This window comes from Oncorhynchus masou, chromosome 12, assembly GCF_036934945.1.
Source record: "Oncorhynchus masou masou isolate Uvic2021 chromosome 12, UVic_Omas_1.1, whole genome shotgun sequence".
Classification (NCBI taxonomy): domain Eukaryota; kingdom Metazoa; phylum Chordata; class Actinopteri; order Salmoniformes; family Salmonidae; genus Oncorhynchus; species Oncorhynchus masou.
The window spans coordinates 70205453-70222271 of NC_088223.1; the positions used below are offsets into that span (position 1 = coordinate 70205453).

At 45.1% G+C, this 16819-nt stretch overlaps 1 protein-coding gene across 2 annotated transcripts in view; it reads left to right on the forward strand.

The window, feature by feature from the left end:
- Positions 1-16819, forward strand: part of LOC135550744 (homeobox protein cut-like 1) — a 212314-nt gene that overhangs the window by 25376 nt on the left and 170119 nt on the right. The window lies entirely within an intron of this gene.

Below are 16819 nucleotides of genomic sequence, written 5' to 3' on the forward strand. Positions count from 1 at the left end.
TCAATACCGGCACCCCCTGTATATAGCCTCGTTATTGTTATTTTGTGTTAATTTATTATTTTTTACTTTAGTTTATTTGCTAAATATTTTCTTAACTCTTCCTTGAACTGCACTGTTGGTTTAGGGCTTGTAAGTATTTCACAGTAAGGTCTGGCTACCGGTATGTCGTTTTTTTCCTTTTTTACTCAATCAAATAAGTTAAGTAAAATGCACAACCTTAACTGATTGGATCATTTTATAGACTTGGTCATAAATGTGTTGGAAGTGAAGCTAGTTCCCAATGACGTAGCCTAGTTTAACATTTCTCCGTTGGTGAAGTGAAACAGTGTTGTTTATCCCTCAGAGTTGATTTATCAGCACAACTGTACGCTCTCACACAGATGCTCACGTCTTGTCTGACGCACTTTCTGAGGTAATGCAGTTTATGTACTGTCAGCAACCCAGACTGTCAAAGTGAGAGATTGTCTAAGCTCTCACTTTAGAAGCGCATTAATGGCCCGTTTTACAGTTAATTGGCCATTCTACAGTAAATGGAAGTGGATTTTGTGCTTGAAAGTACAGCTGATTTGAATTCTAATAGACTGCCCTGTTATGCCGCTGATGAGTTATCGTCTGCTGATTTGGCTCATGGTGTTTTAAAAAAAAATATATGTTTCGTATCAACTCGTAGACCTTCCCCATGGCTGACAGTTCAACTCATCCTTAGCCGTAACCTGAGAGTGGAGGATAAAGTGGATTTAGCCGGGTTTCTGCTTGTCACGAAGACAAACTGGGATAAAACTGATCCAAATTGGGCTGAGAAATTAGAAGAGCTGTGGGTGATGTCCCTGTGTCTTCTGAGAACCTCCTGGTTTCCTTTGTCTTTCTGCTCAGAAGTCTGGCTAACAAGAGAAAACTGGACTGGAGAAATGGAAAGTCGTGTGTGCGTGTGTGGAGAAAATTATATTTCTATTCTTGACCTGACCAAGTACAGGCCCAGATGTTTAGTACATTAAAATTGGAGAGAAATTGTAACAGTGTTACATTTAGAGCTTTTGTAATCATACACTTGTGTGAGTAATGGGGTCCTGTATCTCTGAGGCACATAACTGCTTTTCCCATGCACTGGATCAAGGTGTTACAATAACAAGTGGCAGCTGCGACTATTCAGCACACCAGTTTATTTATGGACACAGACTGAAAAAGTAGAGTCCAATTAGGTTGAAATGCTACACAGTCCCATAGGCCCGAATCCTAACTTGAGATAAGAGCACCTAACTTGGACTCGATGCAAGCCTAAATCATGCACTGATGAGAGTATGGTGTATTCTCACATTTGGATTTGAACCCAAGTGCTTCAAACTTTAACTCCCTCCATTGCCCGGTTAGGTGGCAGTCATAGGAGACATGACTTGTCTCAGTGACCATTGACAGACATTGACTTGAGTTGACCACCACCTCTATTCGGGTTAGCCCAGTGACTCCTGGCCCTCTAAACCTGTCACATTAGTCTGAGGGGAAGGTCGAGACTGCCACATAAGCCTCTGCTAAACCTGAATTTTAACTGCAGCACAGGGCATTAAGACCCCGGCCATGCTCTCCCCTCATTTCCAGCCTTCTGTGTGTGTCTGAGAAAGATTGAGGGATGGAAAGAGAGAGAGAGAGAGAGAGAGAAAGAAAGAAAGAAGTAGGCTTCATCAGCATTACTAAGTGTTGTCAGAGGGGACCTCCAGAGCCTCAGTCCTCCCCCAGCGCTGGAAGTAACTGTTCCCACAGGGCTGCTGGCAGACTGGGAGAGGAACTTTCGACTCCCTGCTGCCCCTCCCCCCCAGTCCCCAGACAGACATCCATCAGACAGGCTCTGCTGTTACATACCAAAACAAAACCAGCTCCCTGAGGGGGGCCTCTGGGGGCACAGGGGGCTCATCCCCTTCTTCATTGGCCCCGTCAATGGTGTAACTCACATCTCTCTGGCATGGAGGTAGACTCTGGCTGAACTCTTGCCTTTGCCTGAAATAGTTATTATTAGTGACCTGAAAACCTCCAGGAGTCCTGTAAATGAAAGCCAGATGCCGTTAGTGACTAGAAAATGATATTATGCCTTTTTGAATGGGGAGAAAGAAAGAGCGAGAGAGAGGGCCTGGTGTTTTCCGTCTCGGGGATGGAAGCGCAGCCCTGGCTAGAGGGGGACCAGGGTCTCTTGGCCAGGGGCACGTTTTCCTCTCCCTGCGGTTTCCACATCAGCAGCCACAGCCTGGGGCCGCCTTGCGGCTACTGGAAGGCCACCTCTCCTGTGGTACTACACTGCCTTATGTACTCCACTGATGAAGACTTCTATTCTCCTTCTGAAACTTTACGAGTTCGCTACTGTTAGAGACAGAGCGTGTGTTGAGGAATCTGTAGGTTTTGAGTTCAAGCCCTTCTACCTATTCTTCTGAGTCAGCATCTCTGGAAATATTTGCCCTTGCCTTGTCCTCAGCAGGTAAACCACAGTTCTTTGTCCTTGCATAGCCTCATTGTTCTTTTGTATTAGTCACCTCTTTGGATATATTTGTGGTCACTCTGCCTGTGCTGGTATTTTCTTCAGTTTTTTTCTAATGCTAGTCAACCCAGGACTCCAGACAGTCACTCTGCCACTTAGTGTTCACCACCAGCGCCCTAATGGCAGAGGAGAGCAGGCCAAACCGTTGGGAAAATAGGTCGTCCCTGTCACCACTTTCTCCCAGGTTAAGTCTAATAAACCGGGCTCTCCCTCGTAACGAGGACCCCTTTGTTTTGAGTGTCTTTTGCCCTCCTCGCTTTGTTGATGTCCAAGGTCTCTTTTAACAGTGTACCTCTAAAAAGGGGCAATTATTTTGAGAAGCCCCTGCCTGTGCAGGTTGGGGGTCTGTGTGTGTGTGTGCAGGCAGGGAAGCCTGGGGGGCTGCTGGGAAGTAACCAGCCCTGTGCAATGCCTCTATACACTTGTGTCCTCATTAGCCTACCAGGCAGGCAGGCTGGGGAACAAGAAGACAGGGAGGCCTTTCTCCACACAAAGCATTAGCCGAGCCTAGCGCTGGGAGGATAATTGTGCACAACCATATACCCCTCACCCCCTTAAAATAGCCACCCTTTCATAGGATATTATTTTATGTCTAGAACAGTGATGAACAACTCTTGACAAAGGCTGCATTGGTCATGATTTAAACCTTTGAACTAAAGTGCCATGTCAGCAAAGGAAGGTGGTTGTGCCACTGCAAATGTGACCCTATGGTAGTGGGTTTTTCAGGTTCTCTCACTATCCCTTGTTTCCACCACATTCCATTTCAAATGCTCCTGTGAATAGACCATTATCTTTGTTACCCCTCAACAAATTACAGCTGTAAGTAACCTTCATTAGTCTTTTTCAGAAGCAGAAATCTGATCATCACACAAATATTAGTCATTGGCAGCCAGGTTGGAGTTTACGTACAGTAGAGGTCTTACCATATCCTCCTGACTGTCAATATGACTGAGATTACACTGGATCCTTGTCTCTTAGCCTTTCATTTATCAGGGGCCATGAAGGAGAAGAGACAAGGAAAGGAGGCCCTCTCAGAGTATTGGGACACATCCACTTTAACACTTTCAGTCTGTGTAAAAGTGAGCTCTGACTCTGTGGTAGACTACAGTAGGACTGGTACTGTTACTTTTGAGGCGTTTGCCTCCTCTTCTGACTGGATCTCTTGGCAGGCCTATATCTGGAGCTGGCGGCTAATTGGCTGGCGGCCAATGCATATTTTAAACACTACCCCTTTTAAGAGCCTACTCCTTAGTCAGAGCCTCTACCTGCAGCATTAGAGTTGTAGATAAGAGACGTATACTGTTTCTTCAGCGGTGCCATGTAGGCCTATTCAAAGGGCTCACTCTCCATTTGAACTGTGATAGGTTGTCCTCTGATATGGATGCATGAAAGGAGACGGTTGGAAAAGAGATCCATTGATCTAAATTTGATTTTGTTCTTTGACCTTATCCAGGGTGACTTGAATGGCTTTGTTTGAGACCACGTTCAGAATCCACGTAAAATAGTATTAATAAAGTCCTACCAGCCAGACAAAACACTGGTCTTGTGCTAATCCTAACCTGTGTTTGAACATGCAAAACTGTAAATGCAGTTTCTCTTGTAGATGAACCCCCATTCTAAAGCGCGTAAACCCCCATTTTTCTCTCACCAATTCATGTCTCTCACCCCGTTACATAAAAACCACAGAATAATGCCAACGCAAACCAAAAGTGAGTATAATGCGATTTTAAAATCAGCTCATCTAAACCATTGCAATCCTTCATTAAAGCATTTTTGGGGGATAATCAGACGTTTCAGATTAAGTTTTAATCCAGAGCGTTACTTACACAGCACAGGTCTATGTGCTCTCTCTGTGTGTTCACTCAGTTAGGCCCCCTAGTCAGACTCAGTTAGGCCCCCTAGTCAGACTCAGTTAGGCCAACCCTAGTCAGACTCAGTTAGGCCAACCCTAGTCAGACTCAGTTAGGCCCCCCCTAGTCAGACTCAGTTAGGCCCCCCCTAGTCAGACTCAGTTAGGCCCCCCCCCCTAGTCAGACTGTTAGGCCCCCCCTAGTCAGACTGTTAGGCCCCCTAGTCAGACTGTTAGGCCCCCCTAGTCAGACTGTTAGCCCACCCCCTGGTCAAACTGTTAGGCCCCCTAGTCAGACTCTGTTAGGCCCCCTAGTCAGACTCTGTTAGGCCCCCTAGTCAGACTCTGTTAGGCCCCCCTAGTCAGACTCTGTTAGGCCCCCCTAGTCAGACTCTGTTAGGCCCCCTAGTCAGACTCTGTTAGGCCCCCCTAGTCAGACTCTGTTAGGCCCCCCTAGTCAGACTCAGGACCCAGATTATTATGGTGTAAATGCATCCAGGAACATCCATTATGTTTAGATCCCTGATGCATTATATTGGAATGTAATGTTAAATCTCTCCCCATTGCACCTGCTTTTTCGGGGCCAGGGAGTTCACCTCATTGATGATGCAGAAAATTTGCTACATTTTAATACATTTTGAGAGAATCCCCTGTGTACCTTTTTAGCATTGGCTTAGCTCAGTTTTAAAGCCAATGTATTAGGGTTTTTCTTACAAACTCGGTTTTTATCTGACTGATTTTTCTATGTAACTTGATTAAAATAGTCAATATCCCCTACCAGAATGGCTGAGGCCAGTGGAAACTGGCCTGGCCTCCTGGGGAGCCAGCCATGAGAGAAAGCCCTAGTGTATTCTGCCCAGGTCACTGCTACCTTGCATCCCCTTAGAGAAACCCATTTGAACCTCATTCAACTGCCTAGTAGTCCTTTATCACTGGCATCATGAAGACTCCACCCCAGCGATAAGGAGTCTGGCCAGAGGCCTGTAATTGCTCCCCCTCCCTGCCCTGGATTATTGAATAAAAAACCAGTGGTTACGAGGTAAGGGCTGTAATACATACAAGGCAGTACCAAAGGCATCCTCAGGCTGTAGTCTTCTCTCCCTGGTTGTTAGGAAGGCCTGTTCTCCGCCACACTAGGATTTATCAAGCTCTCTCATAGAGACCCCAGATAAAGAGCTAAAACAGCCACGCTGTACTCTACAACTGTCGATGGGATTCACCTAGCAATGACTACTACTGTATCCAACCGGCCTCTGTAATCCTGGCTGTATCTGGGTCAGTTTTAAATCAAGCTACTCTGTTATTGAGTGAGACATGGCATCGAGACAAGCTGTATATTAGGCATTCTATTTCCGTCTTGATGATTTACAGTGCTCTCGCAGAAAAAAGTTAGTTTACATTCCTATTCCACTCGAAACATGTGATGTGCTAGCTCCGCCTATTATGGGGTTCTTTGAAGGTTCAGCCAATCGCTACCACCAGCTACAGGAAATAGGTTTGATGAGAGCAAGTGTGTATTTTTGCTGAGTAATCTGACTGCCATTGTGGCAGAGTAGGCTTTGGAAGTGCGGTTGGAGCCAGCATGTGAGAATGTGTGCGTGTATGTATTTGTTGGATGTGTGTATTTGTGTGTGGGTTTGGCAGCGGCGCGGTGCCCTGGGGGGCATTGTAGTGAAAGGGGAGCCCCTGGAACGGGCGGCGAGAGCACTGTCACGACGGAACGTGCTCGGGGGAAACCGCAAGCCAGACGTGCTCTTTCTTCTCCTCTGGTCTGACAACATGTTTCCCATGTTCCAACCAGTTTTCACTGGAGCCTGCCCAAGGCGAAGGGGAAACCCCCCTCTCCACCGCTCTCCCTCCCTTCCCATTCTACTGGCTGGGCCGCGTCTGCCTTTATTAAGACAGACGGCTGGTGAAACGGCAAACCTGCATGTTAAGGGAAATACAAATTCTTGAAAATGAACCCCATGTTTCTCCCCTTGTTCCCCCCAGCCAAGTGGAGTGAGGTCTGCTGACCGGCAGGTTCCCCAGCTGTTCTCTCTTTTTTAGTCAGAACCGCTAAGAGGTTCTACCTCAGAATGCCACTACATCAGAGGTTTGACTGTACTGCCTGCTCTGCACTGTGGTGCCATAGAAGTCTAGTTTAGTTTTACAACTTTAAGTTGTTCTTAAGCGCAGATCTTAAGTCAGTTTTGCTGTGAAGCCTACCTCTTTATGGTGCAGGTTGGGTTAGCCGATCCTAGATCTGTGCTTAGGCTAAGCGTAAAGTGGAGTCTATCCAGAGAAAGACTGGATAGGTTCTTCTTCCCCACAGCTCAACTCTGCCAACATGGTGTCCGTCGGCATCTGGCCTCACTTTTCACCCGTTTGAAACGACGGACAGCCATTCAGGCAGCTTATTTAGACCTACTGTTCTAAAACCTCTTCTATAGGTTGTGTCTCACAGAGGTTGCCCAAGTGGGATGACCTTATATCCCCTTGGCTGATGTCTCGAAAATGTCTTACGTGGAGAAAGGACAGAGGGGGTGAGGTGGGAATAGTTATTTAGTCAGTCAGTTATTGCTCCAAAGATCGGCATGTCATTTGAATAATTAACTAACCCAAATGAAAAGGGCTGGGTCGAGGGGGGATAGGCTTGGTTAAAATGGCCGCACTAGCATCCTGTTCAATGATAAATAGTTAAAACACTTGCGCTGGAGCCTCCAGACTGCGCTTGCACATTTCATGCATTATTAAGCCAATGAGAGCTGTGTTTCTGGGCTCTTCTCTCTTTCTTTTCCTATCTCTATCTCCACCGCTAAAAGCAGAAGACAAAAGATCTCTCTGCTTTGATATTTCAAATGAGGCTCCTGGCTCTTCTCTGACGCAAGGCCATTAATTAATATGTGTGTCTGTGAATATGTATCTCTATTCAATATTATAGAATCCATTTTTTACTGTTGTAGGCACACACCTCCACACTTAATCAAAAACTGCAGAGTGCCTATAGATTTCCTGGACCAGCTCAAGTTTCTCTCCCTCTTATTCTGTGTAAGACTTTGGTAAGCATCTGAGAGAGAACCCGCACATCGTTTCATATTTCAATGGGGCACCTTATGTTTGCGTTTTTTCCTCTCTCAAACGGGTCTGGCTGTGGGATTCTAACCGTTTGATCGTGTGAAAACTCACGTCAGCATGTTTAAAGGGACTTCACTAATCTGCACTGGGGGAGAGAGAATTCCGAACGCAAAACACAGCCAAATCACATGAGTGTGCAGAGTGAGTGTGGGTACGGATGGGGGTTTGTGGACCTAAAATTAGAAGCGTGCGCAAGGCCTGAATCAGCATGCCGACGTTTTCCACACGGGATCGGGAATGCATTTTGCTGACATGCTTTTTCTTTTTTTCCCTTATTTTCTTCTGCCCCTCGTCTGTACTTTTCCCTTTTTAGTGTGAATTTGGCCTTTGGTTGAGAATGTGGTGGTGGTAAATTGGTGTCCCAGTGTATTATGATTAGCGATTGAGGTAATTTCAGGGAGGGCTGGAGATTTGCTGACAAGTGGATTGGAAGCTTGGGTCTGGGAAAGAAGGCCCTAACCAGGGGTTTAGAGTGAGGGGTCAGAGGTAGGCAGAGAGACAGACATGTAGCGTCACACACACACACACACACACACACACACACACACACACACACACACACAGGCATGTCCACACACAATTCATTTTCTTTCTCCACACTGTGAATGAAAGATTAAAGAAATATTTAAAAGTCCATTCAAGTCTTTGTGAGACTCAGTTTCTGGGTTGTAGCGTGCCATACAGTTGCTGCTAGCATAAGTTCAGGATAGAAAACTAGCGTCGATAGCAAGTATAGGCCTAATTTAGATACAGCCTGTGTGTGTGTGCTTGCATACTATATGCTAGGCCTACAGCTACAGCCTGGTCTCCTCTGGATCCCCCAGATGAATTCCAGAGTTTGTCCTACCGCCCCCGCCATTGCCTATGAGAGGGCTAAGAGGAGGCAGCACATTGGCTGATTGATTACTTGTTGGTTTCGATTTCCGTGGCAACTGGAGATGTGCGCTGTAGCTAACAGTTCCCCTATCCACCCTATCTGCTCCCGCCGCCAGGGCACTTCCAAATCCATTTGCTACTGCTCGACAGCTCTCCACTCCTTACACGCACCACAGTAGCCCCATAACACAATCCCAGGCAAACAAACAGACAACCCAAACAAATCAGGAATCACACCTGCACTATTGGGTTTAGATTTGGTCGAGTGCACGCTTGGAATTGCAGGGTTGATAGTAGTTGGAACTCGATTGTATAGCCTTTTAAAATGGCTGCCCGTTCTTAGATGAACTGATATGTGAAAATTTCACTCTGTCGCGTCTAATCCCAAATTGCGATCTGTTTGACCGCTCGTACCGTAGCAAGTATGGCCATTCATAAAACAGTCTGCACTTTGAGTGACAGTCTGAGCCTCCAGTAAAAGTTTTCTTACATCATTGACTACTGGAGTACCGTGTTATTATTGGCTGCTCAGGGCTGTTGTGAAACACTCCCAGTGCTGCCTTTCCAACACAACAAATCTACAGCCAGGATGCATCGTCCTTATGTTCTCCCCTCATCCTTTTCCTCCTCTCTCTCTTTCTCCCCCTCGTCTTCTCATCTCTTGGTTATGAATCGCAGCAGCAGGCAGCGCCAGGCGACTGTGGAGAGAAGAGAGGAAGGAACGGTGAGGAGAGGTGTTCAGTGAAGGCCTGAAAGGTGTTCAGGCAACAATGTATGGCTGGAGAGGAGCTGAGGGTGGGTGGTTGGAAGGTGGCATGGGGGAAGCTATTGCTGTTCGTAGTGGGAGGGGGGACATTTGTGGCTATCCTCGGGCTGAACGAGTTTAATCAAAATTGTATCCATATCGCAGGAGGCTGCAATATTTCTAAACACTTAGCCATCTGTAACACACATTTTTAAAAAACGTTTTATTTATTGTGATAATTTAGTTTTCTCTCTGTCTGTTCTCTTCTGGCAGTTTCCCAATCCCCATCCCCTTTCTCTCTAGCAGACAGTTCCTCGTGCTTGAGATTCACTCTGCATGCATTGACCAAACAACAACATGCAGTCAACAGATTTTCCAAACAAGAATGAAGCAACTTTCCACTTTTGTTTCTTAATAAAAATCCAAGTTTTCTATATTATACAATTTGATTGTGTAACTTTCTCTCTGTGCAAAACGCTAATTAGTTGGTATTAGAAAGCTGCAAATGTGCCCAAATAATTTGTTAGCCCCTAATACTAATTGCTAGTGGCTGGCTAGCTAGCTAAATCCACTGAGGTATGGCAAATCTAGCTAGTAAACTTTTGCTCTAATACAGGCCGGTACCAGTAGTGGAGTATATCAGAATTGTTTGTGCAACAGCTTGTTCTTAATCAGAGAGGGAAAGGTAGTGTTGTCACGATACCAGAATTTTGACTTTAGTATTGCAATAATCAATACCAAAACGATACTCGATACTGAAATTATACCATGGCAAAAAATCCTAATGCCTAGGATTTCTAGTCCCGGATGTTGCGTATTGCATTCAGCCAATCAGGTTGCAGCAGTCTATTTTTTTACCCCTGGCTGAACGAGGGGCGCAACATCAAAACGTGGCATTAGCCACTCTAGCATGGTGGTGGAAAATGGTGTTTCATAAAGAATGCACACATATTTTCCTGTTTCTTTCCGCCTTCCCACCATTAAACCTAGTTAAGGAGGAAAATAATCCCTTTGCAGCCTGAATGAAGAATTCTTTACGTATGAGCCGTTCCATGGTGAACACAAGTGTTACCTGAAATGCACCTCAAGCCTAGACTATTGTGCAGATCTAGCACCCATGCACTGTTGGCTGCATAGGCTACCTCATCTGCTCCGTAAGCAGAGTATTCCCATAGTTTACATCTGGAGCCAGTTTTGTCAACAAGGTGGCGGGATGGAGGTATGACGTTTTTGTTAGAAGAAGCCATGCTATCTGCATTTTGTCTTCTCTCCCTTCCTTCTCAAAAGTGGCTTGCGCTGTGTCAAGTTGCCTGGATAAATTACTATAGCCCCCTTGAGAAGATTCAGACAAATTACAAGACAGACTTGATCCTCTCAATACGTATATGATGTGAGACACATTTGACAGAAGTACCGAAAGTAACAAATTCTAGTACCTAAGCCTTTTTCATGTTGTGGTATGAAAAACGTACAGAAGTGTCAGTATACCGTGCAACACTAGGAAAAGCAAAGAATATTCAAAACTCTTTGAATGTACTGATCTTAGATCAAATTAGGGTCCCATTGGAAACACTAACCAACACATTTTCATTCGTTGTCATGCCAAACAAACTGCATTCAACAAAAAACAAGTGGCCACTGTATTCCAAGCATAACATCAGAACTATCATTCTATTTCTAGGAATCTAACAGTTTACCCAGGTGTTTTGATGTATAATCGCATGGATAATATTTGGTCAAAGAAAATTGCAATTACATTGTTTGCCCATATCGTGCAGCCCTAGGTTATTATCAGGTCTTATCTGATGGTGCTGGTCCTGGTCCCTAATTCATCTCTTAGTGCAGCGACCCAGCTCCTCGGCCTCTCAGGGAGCTCCACACAGCGATAAGGGCTCATCTCAGCCAGTCAGCCGGAATAACACTTCAACTTCTGGTGGACAGAGCAAAGAGAGAGGTTTAAGCCCACTAATCTGGTCCAGGCCCCGAATGATAATTAGCCAGCTGAGTGCTCGTCTCCAGCCCCACAAATGAATGTTTTTTCCAAAATGGATGTCGTGAGAAGAGAAGCCCCAGTCGAAAGCTAATGCATTTTCCATTTTGTTTTGCCATTTTAATTCTCTAATTTGTATTCTCTTAGTCTAAGTCAGGGTGAGATGAACTTGACAATGACTGGTTGAGCAGTTTCGTTGACTTCGGAATGACTTGACCCCTTGGTGTTTTTTCCCCCCTAGGCATTTTCTGGATGCAATTAATCTTGACTGCTTCAGTGCTTTCTAGAATCTTATGTTTCTTTTCTCTCCCTGTGCTTTTTAATTGATCTTTTTTAACTGGAGTTTAATGACGGAACATTCAGATGAGCTTAGTGGAACCATTTATTGTTGTATTATACTCCTTAGTAGTGTCTTCATTCTGTTGTTGCTCATGTAGAAAGTTGAGCTCTTATCATTCCTGAAACAGTTTGCTAGTCCCAGATCCTATCTCCCGTTCTCAATGTCTCCACCACCTCCGGTAAGTAACGTTAAATCCTCATAGGGGTTGTTTGTTGTGTAAACCTCCCTCCCTATCCTCCTCTCATCCTCTCAATGTCTAATTAAATTCAAATCAAATGTTTGGCCAATACCGCTACTGTCACTTACTAGCCTGGTACCTCTTGTAGTAGCTGCAATCTCCACTCTACTCAATTGGTTTATTTGTCTATTCTCCTTATAGTGTCTCTCCCATGCTGGGTTCTAGGGAGATGTCTGCCTCACTCAGTTTCGCTTCAGAGAAAAGAGTGGCCCTAGAAAGGGTTCATTCAGGAAGGTCAGACGCTAACGTTGGATCAAGGAACCCAAATCAAAACATCCCAGGCAGATTCCAGCAGTTTACTGAAAATACCTGAGCTGTGTCGATAAATAAAACAACTCGAGGAGCAACCGGCCTACCGAGCGATACGTTTGTTCCTTATAAACTTAAACTTCAGAGGTGAAGCGTTTGTGTCATGATTGTTGGCTTAGTGTGTAATCCTATATGTTAATTTCTATAATGTGGGTCTATATTCTCAGTTGAGGGAAGCTAGATGATCTCAGGAATTATATGTATAGCCTACCTCTGAATCTATACCTCAGATGTTGTAGATAGGCTAGTTATGCTGAACATTCCTGTTCCTCTGATGTCTCATTACTCTCCAGTGCCAGGTGAGGAACCCTAATAAGAGAACTAATAAGTCCAAGCAGGCCTTAAAGTGGAGTGCGTGACAGTGGTGTCTGAGAATTGTGCTTGTGAGAACCAACACAAACCCAAACAAAGGCTGCGTTTCACAGGCCCTGTTGTAACGCAGAAAAGGAAACCTAACTCTGACTCCGACCGCAGACCACAGCTCACGGCAGGCTTGTCTCCCCTCTCAGAGCAGCCGAGCAGGAAGCGCCGTCTCCAGGAAAGAGAGCGACGAGCCACCTCTACTACTTGTAGTACTTTTTACTACTTCTCCACATTTCACTACTGTAGCGGTGATAGTTTCCGGCACAATAGTTTTTTCGTATGTCTCTGTTTGCCAGAGCGTTTCCTGTTTACAGTACACAACTGTGAGAAAGCGGAGGCTGTGACTCTGAGGGTGCTGTGCCAAGGTTAAAGCAGGGCCTTCACTACCCAGTTCCCCGACTGCCACTACTACGGCACACACATCACAATCAAGGTCACAGCCAACCCACTGCATCCCGTCTGCTTCTCGTCTGCGTCTCCTCCGCTCTGGCAACAATCACCCACTTGTCGTCTCCTCTGCTCCGCCGTAAACAAGCCAGCCCAGCCAGCCCAGCTCTCTCCTCCTCTGTTCATTCATTGTGCGCTGTGGCTATGCTAATATTAAATTATAATTCTGCATCATAATTAATGCAGCTCGTAGCCCCAGCCATCAGAGTAAACACATTCCTCCCCACCCAGTGTTAAAATGCTAATGCATGGAAGGGGCAGAGCAGCAAAGCCTGTGAATGAGATACCATCGGAATATTCCTTGATATAATGCAGCACTTGTTCCCTTGTGTACTGTACCTCGCTTTGAATCCAGACTTTTGTGGAGACCTTGATCCCCACTAGGCAGAGGCAAAACTTGTAGCCAGAATGTAGGCTCCCAACTGCTAATGAAGTTTACTAGTGGCAGGTGACTGTTTTGTTTCAGTCACTTTTTATTTTATAATTTGAAGGTCTTATAGTGGTCCTGTGTAATTTTGTCACCATGCATGATGAGAATACATTGGTCTTTCTGTTGGCCAAGTACCGTTATGGAGGGAAATAAGGCCTTATGGCCACCAGGCAACACTACCAAGGCAAAAGATTAGGGGCAAGCACTGTCTACAGTCAATCACCAGTATAAAAAAATACTGTATTTTCCCCTTCTGCATACAGTAACTACAACTAGATAAAATTACTTCAAAGTCATTTATTCTGCCGTAAAACAAAAACTATATTGGCAAGATCAGCACACAGATGAGATTGACAGATCATTGCAGGCAGAGTTTTTCAGGAGTTACAGGCTTGCATTCAAATATATTGGTATAATCTCTAATCAATGTACTTGTCTAGTGCTGAATTTAAATAAGCCTTTGGGTGTGGCATTAAACACAGCCACCTCAGTATAAGTAACTATAACACTACATCAACTCAGTGTAACCATGTTCCCTTTATTTATTTAGAATTTTTTTAGGCTGTATTTCACAGGCTCCATCTGAAGGGTTCCTCTTCCCTGCACAAGGACCCGGCTCTTCCAATGTGTTGCTATTGATTTTGTAATCGGCTTCAGTTAGCTTCCTGACAGGAATTTAAGGCTGTCTAGCCGCGATCACATGCTCCAAGAAAACACTACTGACAGGGGATGGGACTTTTAACCCTGAGCATTAGTCATAAAAATATACACTGAAGAAAAATATATATGCAACATGTAAAGTGTTGGTCCCATGTTTCATGAGCTGAAATAAAAAATCCCAGAAATGTTACATACGGACAAAAAGCTTATTTCTCTCAAATGTTATGCTCAAATTTGTTTACATCCATATTAGTGAGCTTTTCCATCCACTGACATGTGTGGCATATCAAGAAGCTGATTAAACAACATAATCATTACACAGGTGCACATTGTGCTGGGGACAAAAGGCCACTTTAAAATGTGCAGTTTTGTCACACAAAGCCACAGATGTCTCAAGTTTTGAGGGAGTGTGCAATTGGTATGCTGACTGCAGGAATGTCCACCAGAGCTGTTGCCAGAGAATTTAATGTTAATTTCTACCATGAGTTGCCTCCAACGTCATTTTAGAGAATTTGGCAGTACGTCTTCACCTGCGGGAACGTCTTGAGGAAGGGTTGGGAGGGGTTGGTGCTGAGGAGTATTTCTGTCTGTGTTAAAGCCCTTCTGTGGGGAAAAACTCATTCTGATTGGCTGGGCCTGGCTGCCAAGTGGGTGGGCATATGCCCTCCCAGGCCCATGCATAGCTGCACCCCTGCCCAGTCATGTGAAATCCATATATTAGGTCCTAATGAATTTATTTCAATTGACTGATTTTCCTTATATGAACTGTAACTGAATCAAATCTTAAACTGTGTTTCAGCAACACTGGGTCTAGGAGAGATCCGTCACATCAGCCCTAGTCCGACTCTCATACCATGGCTGCGGGTGTCATAGAACAGCAAGGCCTCTGTGATAAAGAGGCTTCATTATGCAAAGAAACCGTCTCTTAATAATGACATCACACGACGGCACAGTTGTTTTTTTTCTCTTCTCCCTTTCAATAGAGAAGTGTTGTCTGTCTCTCACAGTGAAGGGCTTCATTCTCTTTGCAGGGTAATAGATGGAAAGATGGCGGGAGCGTGCGGGCTCTTACCAGGCGTTGTGAGGAGTACACAGCACTGTGGGGCTCGGTGTGACAGTGAGTTGTTTTGTCTTGGAGCAGAGCAAGGGTTGTGTATGTGGCACTCAGGTGTGAGTAAACAATGGTAGAGATGGAGGGAGGCAGAGACTGCACTCAATCCACTGTACAAGTTTTCTATAGTTCTCCTGTTGCTCAGCCTATTCCCACTGAGAGGAAATGAAGGACAGGCAATTGTTATCCTCCTTCCTGCTTTCTTTGTTCCATTGTGCTGTCTTATGCCATCTGAAATCTGCGCTCTTTCTTTTAGGAGTTAGACATGATGTATGCACTCAAAACAGTTACCTGGAGTGAATATTTGTCTCAGAACACTGTGTGCTTGCTGCTTGGCTTGGTGGTTATTTGTTTCTCCAACTTTATTGGAGAAACTATCCTGGTAGTCACTATCCTGGTAGTCACTAAACTACCTCAAGGACTTGGTCAATGTTAGCCTGGTAGTCACTAAAACTGAACTCCCCCCTTTCTCAAAGAGGTCCAGTTAAACTCTCCTCTTAGCAAGCTGTATAATTTATCTAATTAGTCGCTGTAAAGCTTGGAAAGTATTTGCGGAATGTGGATTGATGTGGGTGGAGGCTACCACCAGCTCCCTATACCAGTGTGTGTGTTTGTGTGCGCAGGGGAGGGTGCGCGTGCGAGGCCTACGTGTGTGTGCGCACCATTACACCCAATTGTAAATATAGATGAGCTAAAAACGTCTGACCCCCACTCCCCTCCCCTCCCCCCACCACATCCTGTCCTTTAGCAGTGTTGGCTTATCTCTGCATTGTAATTGAGGGAGACGTTAAAACTTGGAGTTTTGTTTTCCTCCTCAGTCTCCTCTCTCACTGTTAACCCTTTATAGTGTCCAACCAACCAACCAGTCAAACACTAAATCACCCACTCCCCGCTCACAGCATGTCTGTCATTGGCCTTCTCTTCTCCTCCGTGCCACAAGTGTCAAGTCCAGGAATCTTAATTGGTTTACCATGTTCATTGTCTGGTCAGCGGATACATTGTGGGGAAGGTAAAGGTCTTGAGGAAATGGCCTTGCTTCTCCAGTCAGAGGACTTCATTATGCCCACTCTCACTGCGTCACCAGAACTCTGGTATTTGCGCCATTACATGCGGTCTAGACCGGCACGCGCGTGCATCCGCCATGCAGGTTGATTTTGTACGTCCACGCCAAATGCGATCCAGACACACAGGTTCAAATAACAGAAGGAACTCTGAACCAACTCTATTAATTTGGGGACAGGTCGAAACACGTGAAAAATTCATGGACATTTAGCTAGTTAGCTTGCTGTTGCTGGCTAATTTGTAGTGGGATATTAACATTGGGTTGTTATTTTACCTGAAATGCATAAGGTCCTTTTTTTCTGGAATTTTGAGTCACACAAAATCATGTGTTTTCTACACCGACATTTAATCCACAGATTAAAGGGGAATCCTAGTTAGTATATAGTAATCTCTCCTCCAGTTCTCTTCTTCTGTGGACTTTATATGTCAGTTGGCTACCAACTTTAAGGTGCATTACCACCACCAACTGGACAGGAGTGTGGAACTTCATCTACTGAGGAGATGGGAGAGGTGGTACTTGCAGCGCATCAAGTGTCAAAAATAGAACCAACTTGGAGAGAAAAAAATAGCACCTGTCTACGCAGACGATCGTTGATGTGCGCGAGCAGTTTAGATGAAATGATTGAATAACATGCATTTGCACATTTATTTTGCAACGCGAGCGGTGTGATTAGCATGTTAGAAGCAGCCTAAACATCAGCTGGCAGATCTTGAACCTAGATGACTGCCATATCCACCACTTTTCTGTGGAGCTCATCTCT